The following is an 11120-nucleotide window of genomic DNA, read 5'->3' as shown; positions in this document are numbered from 1 at the left end:
GTTTTCTTTAGCCTGATTCCATTTTGCTCGCTCGCCCATGGGTGTCAGGTGGTCACAGGAAGGTGAGGAAGTCACCTGAAAAGACCATGTTTTAATTTTATGAGGAGATATCAGTTATATGTGAGCAAAGAGACACAAGGACGCACACGTTTCCTTTGCTTGGCTGCTTTGTGCATTAATTACATGCACACACCACCTAGAACACCGCACCAGAGTCTGCTGCTGCAGCCAGGCCTCCTCCCGTCTCACCGACATCCAGCAGTCACAGCTCGGCCTCCACAATAGTAGGAGCCAGCCGCGGAGGCACGGTCATTAGCATTGGCCATTTTGTGCAGCACTAGGTGGTCAAGTTGTTTGTATTCACATGCAAATTAAATGAGGTGGCTGACCAGCCTCCATTAATAGAGACCCAATTTGTTTCGAAGCAACTTCAAAATGAACCTCACCGCAGTTTGCCTGTGGATTTTAGTTGATGCTGATTTCCAGCAGAAATCTCAGTCTCTTCCTTTTTGTTGTATCCTCCTTTACAACTTCAGCCCGCCCCCTCCACTGCCTTCAAGGGCACAACGTTCTCCTTCCTCAGGTGGGTAACATTCTTGAAGCAGGGTTAACAACATGCAGTGATTTAAATCAGAGAGGTGCTGCCTCTGTGTTCCTCCCCCGCCACCCTCACAATAACGCAGTAACAGTCCAGAAAGGCCTTGTACCCACTGTGGTGGCGGCAGCATGTGGAACAATATATGAAGTGTAAACACACATGGAACCAGTTAACACCTGAGCACAGTAATGGATGCACACCTCCCAGGGTAGTAACAGGCCTTTCTAAATCCTTGTATGTTTTTCTTGGTTTTCTTCCCTCCGTGTTCTCACATTCTCCTTTTTCCACCCGCTCTCCTTTTCCCAACACACACCCACGTTTTGCATTGCATTGCTTGTTATTTGATAAAAGTGCTGAAACGATCAATTGATAAATTGATTTGACGATCAACTGAAAATGAAGAGAGAAATCATTTTGATAATCGATTAATCACTCAAGTCATTTTCTGAGCAAAAAAAACCCCATATATCAGCTGCTTCCTGCTTCTCAAATGTGAGGATTGGCAACTTTTCCGTTTTATATCATTGTAAAGGCCTCAGTATGCTTCAAACAAAGTACCGAAACCGAATGGTCACATTTGTAGATGGGGAAAAAGGGCGAGTTGCCCTTACTACCTCTAACCCTAACCTTAACCTGGCTATCCTGGCTGCATCCCACTGCCTCCAAGAACTCTGTGTCTTTTGTGTCTTTACTGTCTTGTCACAATGAATCATACAAATGGGAACAAGTCAGTCAAGAGTCACTCCTCAATGATGTTGCACTGCACAGAAATTGACAAATATAGTTGCTATGAATGAGGCAAGAGAGCTTGGGAGAAAAATTCAAACTCTGCCTACTTTCGAACCTCGCTCTTCAACCCTATTGCCAGAAGAGGAAGAACATTTATATTGGTCGACAACATGCTCAATTGGATGGCTTCATTTTAACCAAGGGGCAACCACCAGGGCTGAATGAGTGCCAAAAGTGCCAAAAGTGCTGTGCTCACTCTTTAGCCAGATTTGTGACACCACGTAAGTTACTCCGTGATTCGGTCACATAGACTTTCCTACATAAACCTGAGGACGTAAGTCAAAACATATTAAAAACATTCAAAACAAAACAAAAATTGGTCTTAAATAATAAAAAATTTTTGGAAGATGAATTGATAATGTTAATAATCAATAGCTGCAGTCCTAAGTTAATATATTTGCAGCATGTTATAGAGCTGCTTCACCCTGGGGCCTTTACAGATGCTGCTGGTGCGGCCCCGCTGTGAAGCAGTCTTGTTCTAAATCATATCACTGATACTTGAAGACTGTTTACCAGTTCCCAACCACAAACAAATACAGACATTCCAGAAAATAAACACATCTTGTCATTCCAGAAGACAAAAAGGATGAGGATTTTTAATTGACAAATCTGCATGACTGCAGAGACAAATCTTCCTCTGTGGTGACAGACATCCAGACATCCGCTGGAATAAGACATGATCTAAATATTTAGCCAATTCATTTCCTTTCACTGGATAAAACTACGGCTTCGGTGCATGTCCTCATACACCTCCTCCCCCCATCTAAACATTTACCCCAGTGTGTTGTTAACATTTAGATATAAATCTGCCCCAAAAGAAAAATAATAATGTTGGGAATGTTTACAGGATGGACCGGGCTTCTTGAAGCTAAATGTCACCATCTGTAAATAGCAAAAAGTTTTGTTATGTTCCTAAAGAGGGGTTTTCAGCAAGAAAGTGCAAACAAAATTGCTCATACACACTCACTCATGTGCGTGTCTACAGGCCTATAGGCATCGTCACCAAATTTAGCCCCTGGTGATGAACTGTCAGATCCAGGTCCACTTTCTCAGGAGCTTCGTGGATGACGAGGTGTCGCATGTCGTCCTCCTTGTGCAACCAATGGCACTAACTGGCCCCCATCTGTCACCTGAGGGGCGCAGGATGGGGCCCCTGATGGCAGATGGCAGAACAATGTAGGATAGGATCACAGACTGTACATGAGTGGTAGAATTTCTTGTGTGTATGTGTTGCTCCATACATTAGGCCGGCACATGCGGCTGAAGCTTTGGCTGGAGACACGCCCCTTACTGGGGGGAAACAAATGACACCCGCCATAGACTTTAATGTAAAATAGCAGTACAAAACAAACAACCAACAGAATTAAATTTGTTTATAAATCGCCCAAAGACACCATGTCAAGTAAATATATGTCCACTCTGTCTGCCATAGAATGTATGTGGTGTAAACCTGCTTGGCAATAAAGCTAATTCTGATTCTGAATATTTCTACAATTATTAGCCATCTTTTTTGTGCAGAGTGGATGAGCGCATGCAGGTTTGCAGCCACGGTCCTGCCCTTGCAATATGTGCTGTGGCTGACAAGTATCTGTGCTACTAACATTAGGCTACAGATGTGATTATTATATTCAAGGAAGTCAAAGAGGTTTGTCTTTGAACCCTAAAGATAGGCTGAACTAAGCTTACAGGGTCATGTAACACAGATGACTTGTTTCATTACACTGACAAATGAGGGGCACAGTGGCCAACACACTAGTAATCCGTAATCCCTCTTACTTTTGTACCGGTTTTTCAAAGTAACATTGGATTGGATCACCTTGATCCAGATACAAGCTTTTCAGGATTACCAAATCTGGATTTCCATTGCTCTAAATGGGACTACATGTCACAGTGTAGGCTGTTAATGATATAAAGACCAACTGGTAGAACAGCCAGCGTGGGGTCACTTTTTTTTTGAAGAGACAGAAAATGTACAATAAAACAACACAAACATTTCCTTCCATTTTCAATTTCTTTAAACAGTCAGACCCCCCCCATCTTTTAGGAGGTGATCTCAGAATGAGAGACTGACTGAAACCCAGGATTGGATTAGGTGATCTGATCCGATTTCAGAATCCTTTTTGTCTTTCAAAACAACCCATTTTCAAGATTCAATCCGATAGCTGAAATCCGATCAGATTACTTTTGAACAACTGCGCCCAGAAGACCTCTCATTGGTGCTCTTCTCTGCCTTCTTGTCAATATTCCATCCCAGCTGTGTCCAAAGCCATTAGAAGGTCCCTTATACTTTCATCAGTGCATGCTTTCTCATTCTGATTTCTTTAAGCACCTTGTTCCAGTTAGCCCCAACATCAATTTCACTGTGGCTATGAAATTGTAAATCTTATATATAGCGCCAATTCATTACAGAAGTGATCACATTGCTCACTCTTAATATAGAGCAGGTCTACAACTTACTCTTTGTAATATTACAGAGACCCAACAATTCCCACAATGAGCAAGCACTTGACGACAATGGCAAAGGAAAAACTCTTTTAGCAGGTAGAAACCTCAAGCAGAACCTTGACTCAGGGTGGGCGGTCATCTGCCCCGACCAGAGTTGAGAGAATTGACTACTTCTTAAAGAGGTGGTATTATCCTCATTTTCAGGTTCAAAATCTGATTTAGGGGTTGTACCAGAACAGGTTTACATGGTTTGATTTTCAAAAAACACCATATTTTTTGTCATACTGCACATTGCTGCAGCTCCTCTTTTCACACTGTCTGTTGAAGGCTTCGTTTTAGCTGTGGAGTGATACATCTTGCCTCTACATGATCTTTGTTGGGAATTGCACATGCGCAGTTCCTAGTTAAGGACTACTAGCCAATCAGAAGCAGAGAAGGGCGAGTCCTGAGAAGCCGGCAAACACAGCTTCGGTTAAGATGTTCCCCTTTCCAGCTTAGCAACATGGACTGGAGCAAGTGTTTCAGAGTGTTGAGTTATTAATCTGTAACAAAAGTATCTTTCATCCATAAAGTTTTAACTGAGCTCTGTCTCTACATCACAGTAACAACTTTATGTCCATTGACTGCCTGGAGGGTAGCAGTGAGGGCATGTGGGACTAGCCGCTTGGCAAGCATTATGACCTTTTACCTTTTTACCTTTCATTCCTGTGATGACACAGGGATGAAAGGTAAAAGGCTGGACTACAAACAAGCAGTTTTCAGGCAGTTCAGAGCAGAGTTTTCTGTGGGAGATGGGAACTCCCTTTGGGGTGGACTTCAGGCTTTTTCACTTTGCAAACCTATTACATGCACAAAAAAGATTTGTAACTCAGTAAAGGAGAGGGGAAAAGCTAAAAAGCATAATACCACCTCTTTAAGAAAGGTTATGTATTTAAGTAAGCAATGTATTTGAAGGTTTTATTATTATTATTATTTGAAACATATTTTATTTGAAAAGTGACAGTGTACATGAATCAACATTAAAACAAATGTAAATGCACCTGAGTTAGCTGAAAGAGTAGTTTTTATGATGTTGTAGTCAGGTCTGTAAACTAAGAGCTACCATGGTAATATGAACACTTAATAAACATGAATCTGTAACAGAAGGAAGGGCATCCAGAGGTGTGGCGACCTCCTAAAGCTTACATGCATGCTAAGGACCGATGATAATGGCTCCCACAAAGCCATTTGACTTGGCAGCTGGCCAGCCTTCTCTGGAGATGTGCACCTTGAGCTGGCAGCACAGCCTTGGGACTTGATGCTAGCTGGCCAGCTCTGATGTGTGTTCATTGTGAGTGCAGATCCAAGGGATTACCGGGCTGAAAGCAGAGAAGCTTGTGTCTTTCTGACAACATCTCTGTGCGAGTGAGGCTAAAACCACTGCAAGAGTTTAGGAAGTGGTCTAAAATAACATGTGGTTCTTCCAGACTTTGTACATTGAAGCTGGTTTTACATCTGAAAGTTTTAAATCTAATCCCATACATGATACATGAAGTTATATTCCAGGACTAGTTCGTTGTGACCTATTGATATCTGTTCTGTTAAGCAGTCAAAATGATTTTGTCAAACTCAAAAACTGTTGTTGGTTGCTGGTAGCTGAATGTGAAGACTGATATTTCACCCACAACAATTATGTGGTCGGTCTAAATATGTGGAAGATTTGTTATTGTATAGAAAAGTTTTGAAACACACCATAATAATTTATCCTTAATCTTCAATCGCAGCACAAACAGTACCCGATAGCCATTGGCTGTCACAAAAGTCAGAGCAGCTGGGGTGAAAATCTGACAAATAAGAATTACAATACATACATATTTAGATTATGGACATAGTTTTTTGTTAAGTTTCTATTCAGATTCAGATGCTTGCTGTCACACAATGTTGACCCCTGGATTCCTGGTTAGACAGTCTCCTAATCCCACCTCCACTTTCTTAGGCTTTAAGTTTCAGTTTTCTGCTGAAGAGAGGGATGCTCATCTGATCTTTTGCTTAAAGAGGCGATGTTTAGTTTGCAGTGGGCTCTAGTGGTTAGGTTTCAGACCAACTACCTTTTCAAGCGTGTGCTCCTGCGAATGCTCGAACTAATGAGCAAGCACCCAGCATTAGCCAAAACAGAGACCGACACAACAAGATATGGCATCACACTAAATGCTGGAAACTCAGGTGAACGCTTGCTGCAACGTTACAGTAATGTTTTTACCAGTTTGAGGTTGAAAATGCTGACATAATACGTGGGCATTACCTTCCGTCAACACAGCTAAATGTATTGTATGATAACAAAAATGGTTAGTGAGCTAGACTGAATATTATAAATTAAATAGTTGCCACACTTTATAACAGTTAGACCACATTAAGTAATGTTACTGTAGTGAATGGGTCTTCCACTGTATTGTTGTTCTGTGCCGTTATGTTGCATTATTGTATATTATGTGGGTCACTTAAGTTACAACAACTGAGGCGGTGGAGAAGCTGTGAACCTGAGTATTGGTAAATCGACACAAAATCAAAATTTACTGTTTTTTACTGTAAAGACAGAAAACCTTCCAGCTGTGTTTTCCTCTGCCGTTGTTGCTGCAGCGGTCTGTGTGACGGCGGGAGCAGAGGGCTCTGTGAGCGGGCGGCTGGCCGGCCTCACAAGCTCCTCCTGTGGGTTGCTGCAGGCTTCCCCAGCCGCCACTTGCGGAGCTCCTCAACTCTGAAAACTTTCAAGCACATTTTTGTTCCGCCATCACTTCTTGTAAAACTGTCAATATTCAAAATCTACACAGCTGATTTCTCACCTCAAAACTTCTCAGAAGTGGATTTAGTGATGAAATAACGTGAAAATTGTAAAATATAAAACTTCTGTTGCTGGCCTCTGTCCGGCGCACAATGATGCCGCAGTGAATAGTGACCATTCTCTGACCAATCAGTAGTCTGCTGTGTTTTCATGTCACATTTTAGTATTGCCTCAGCTCACTTGGAACCTTGACGGAGGTGATATGAAAAAAAGTACCTGGTAGCAGGTACAGGTACAACTTTTCCACAATGGAAAAAACAAAAAAAGGCGAGTAGAGTCGAGACGAGTCGATAAGGGGCTTTTGAAATAATACGCAGGATAGTAATATCTATTATAGCTAGTGAAGTAATGCGGAAAGCTATACAGCTACTGTATTTTGCAATGGATAACATTATCAACTGGTGGACATTAGCCGGAAAGCTAACGTTATCTAACTTGAGCCAACTAAAACACAAAATGACAATACATTTTATATGCTTTGTAGTAATTTTAGCTACCTGTCCAATAGTATGAAAGCCAACTCAGGGTTGGTTTGCCAACCGTGTTTGCCTGACGTTGATCTGGTTCTCCTTTGGTTTGATGCTTCAGCACATAAAACGTTTTTGTTGTTTTTTCCTTATGTGGAGTTTGTGTTGGCATCTGTGTGTTTTGGGAGCCGGTTGGTTTTTGGTGGTGGTGGACTCCATTTCGTTAATTGGGGTATTGTCACTGTGTATAGTTCAGAGTTCAGATTTTAGAATCAGTAGGCAAGAAGCTTAAGAGCACATTAACATCACAGCCTGAGTAAACCAATGGATTTTGTGGAAAATCTGAGTCGATTTCTTCACATAGGAAACAGCATACAGGGTGTCATTGTTTCATTTTTATGTGAGGTCACAACCCATTCAAAAATAATAATAAAAAGTGATTAATTTACAAATAGTGCCTTTAAGGAAGTGAATGCTTTTTACCTGTTGCCCATTCTAGAGAAGAGAAGTTCAATTTGATTACAAGAATCTTACAGACTAAATAATGTGGGCTGACTGTGTATCTATACATATTTTACTACTCCCTCTTCGTCTAGTGTTTATTCTGGCCTTATCAAGTCCAACATTTTGAGGAAAAATGCTCTGGCGTATATTTTGACAGAGAAGACCCACCACTTCACACCGCCAAAGGAATCCATGAGGGATGAAAGCAAGTGGAGCGCTAAAATCCTTCACCGCATGACAAAATGAATTTATCTATTTGTTTATGTTTAGTCACTCACTAACTGACACAGCTACCACATGGTGAGTGTAGTGCCTCGGGTCGTGTCAAATATAACATTTAGGAGCTGCTGTATGTTGGGGAAGGCTGGGTAATTATTCTCTTGCTGGATCGATTTATGACATTTCTTTGGGAATGTTAAACGCCGGAATTTGTTTTTGGAAAAATGTCGATATTAACCATGAGAAATCAAGAAAGAACAGGTATTAGAACTGATGAATGTTTGAATATAAAAAGTGAGGTTCTGTTCACTGTTTGTGCAATTGAGTGATAAATTACGAAGCAACAGACATTAACATCACCACCACCTCTCTATCCAGACCAGCTTTATCCCCTTGGGGAATGACCGGATACTTATTAGCCAGTGATCCAGCACATGAGGCCCTTAACCTGCCCCCTGATGCACAGACACGTAGGGGTCAACGCCTCCCCAATCATGTCCTCATCTGCTTCCCCCAAAACATACTCACATACAGGCATGTGTACACACAGCTGATCAGACGACACAACGCTGCCAGTGTGAATGGTTGATTCGGACTCCATTGCATTTGGTTTTTAAGTTGCTCCGTTTTTGACGAGAATGTAAACTCATCTGCTTTCAATGATAAGATATGTTTTAATTCTTAACTAAGGTTAAACGGACTTGGGACACTGAAAATCACCGTCTCATGCACCAAATGACTTTGATACACTGTAAAAATGCCAACTTATATTTTCTTTAAGTTAAAAAGAAATGGGAATTGTGCCCAAAAAAACAAAGCAAGTCTGTCACTTGAACATATTGAGAAACTCATCTTTTATTATTAATCTAATTGAATTGGTTTGTCAGTTTCAAATCAGATCTTATTAAATTATTTTGTTTTCACCTATATATTCATAATCATGGGTTCTTGTAAAGTTATAATGCTTTTCACAAAAGGAAACCCTGTTTTTGACACTATTGATAGTTAACCTTTTTCAACAATAGCCACAAATGTATATAGTAATAGTATTTATATTCTTACCTCTCTATATAGTAGTTTTCATATTGGGTGTGTGTGTGTGTGTGTGTGTGTGGGGGGGGGGGGGGGGGTTACCATTCTTATGCTGGATCCAAGGGATTTACAGGAAAGGATTCATGTATGTATAACATCTCATTGATATCAGCCTTACTGACCGCTGTTCCCTTTCATAATGCTGTTTCAGATCTTGCTGATCTTTCATTAAAATCTTTAGAGACATTGTTCTCTTATTAGAATACTTCCCGCAATGCATTCCAATTATGTTAAAATTACTTTCTTATTATTTTTTAAAAATTATTTTATACTATTCTCAAAATAATTGCGCTTGCTTGGATTGCATTTACTGTGAATGTCTAAAGACTGCTGCTAATGCTCGTCTGCTATGGAAAAAGGTAGCATTGTGAATTGCAAAGAGATAACATCCGTTATGTACTGGTGCTATATAAATACAATTGAATTGAACTGAATATGCTGATAAAAGTGGTCAATACTCTGTATGCAAAACTATTTGCATCACACATCACACTACACAGAATATCTATCAATCATTTGTCCTACACAGCCAAAACATTGTCCACCCATAAAGTTTACTTAGTCCATCAGTTGATTCCAGACCTGCCCCGTGCCCCTCTGTGCTTTTACAAGTCTGCGTCCTGTTGGGAAACTGGAGCATGTAAGGACAAACAGCAGTGCCTCTGCTTATCTGGCCTTTCTGTCTCACTATCTGAGGCAGTTACCTGAAGCCCTCCAGGGTCAAACTGGCATCCAGAGGGGAACTGGTTAGGCAGGATATGTTGTCTCTTTACTTTGTGGTGCTTTGGGTGTTTTTCTAGGCAGGTTTGGTGTGGCTGGTGGTTTTTAAAGTTAAGTGACCTCATGCTAACCTCAGTGTTTGAGGCTCTCAGCAGGAAGTCACTCTGAGTGCTGTAGCTGAAGTCAATTTTCAGTTTTCTTACACAGTCTAAATATGAGGATCCGTTATGAATAGGATAAGTTATGATAATTATGGCAACTGCTCAATACGCACCCTTCACGCCTCCCATAGTGAAAACCACGATAGTTGAGTGGTCATCTCTGGCGACTCTCCCTTTGCAACTACACCTAATTTGGCATCCTTAAGCAAGACACTTATGGACCTAACACACTAGCTGGCTGACTTTGCAATAAAATATCATTTCCCTCACAGTGTGTCAGTAAATATGTAAAACAGCTCTTAACTTTAAACCCAAGAGTGCCTCTTCTTCCTCCCTGATAGGAGAAAAGGGGGAAGTTGACTTCCAGTCATAAATATGTGACGTGGGCTTTTCTCTAGGGATTGCCTCTCCACAGGTTGAGCAAAACAAATAGGGGGCTTCCTCTGTCAGCTCCTCACTGAACTAGAAATCAGGAGTTTCCCTGTAGCTAACACTCATCTCCGTTAGGGTATATACAGTATGTGTGTTTTTACGTGTTAAATGATAATATCGGGTAACACAATATTGATGGTCACTGTGTGTGAGTCTTTTTCAGTGATATTAAATATATATATTTTCTTTTCCAGTAGCAATAAAAATGAGTTCCAGAAACAACCAACATAACACAAATAACACAAACTATGCCACAAAATCAAAATGAGACAAAAATGTCTCCCCAATCACGTCAGTGCTCTTTTGCTTCACTGTGTTCACAGTTAGAAGTGGAAGAACGTTTTGTACACTGTGCACGTCGTATCTGTCATGCTAGTATTGGTTGTCTTCCAGTATGACATACTATGATAAAAAGCAACTGGCACGCATGATGCTCAGTTTTCGTTCCCAAAGACCCACGTCCGTTATGTCTAGTGCCATTATTATATTTGTATTGTCAGCAAACTTCATGAAAAGACCTAAAACAACAATGGCACTCTCAGTACTTTCATCCCGTCCTCAGCAGAAAAATGTCCAGCAACCTATAACAACCCATATTTATGTTTAGTGGCTGTATGACAGGAGAACATGAGGAGGTAATGTAGTATGAAGAGCTACACAGTATGTGTAAGGGGTGGCTGGAGTGAAGCATAGACTGTATAAAAGCAGTAGAAATTGCCACCTTGACGTCACCCATTGGTTTGTGGACTACCATTTTGAAGCATTGAGTTTGGCTTTTTGGCCATCTTGGTTTTTTCTCTAGTGAGTGTTTCTGATAGCACAAATAGATCCAAACTCCCTCCCAGCAGGCTGTGATCTTTAGTTCAGCTTGAGCC

This window comes from Micropterus salmoides, unplaced genomic scaffold (genome assembly GCF_014851395.1).
Source record: "Micropterus salmoides isolate LMB-PRFRI ecotype aquatic unplaced genomic scaffold, ASM1485139v1 Ms_hic_scaffold_1, whole genome shotgun sequence".
NCBI classification, from domain to species: Eukaryota; Metazoa; Chordata; class Actinopteri; order Centrarchiformes; family Centrarchidae; genus Micropterus; species Micropterus salmoides.
The sequence above is the reverse complement of the archived record's forward strand: the minus strand, read 5'-3'. Positions refer to the sequence as shown.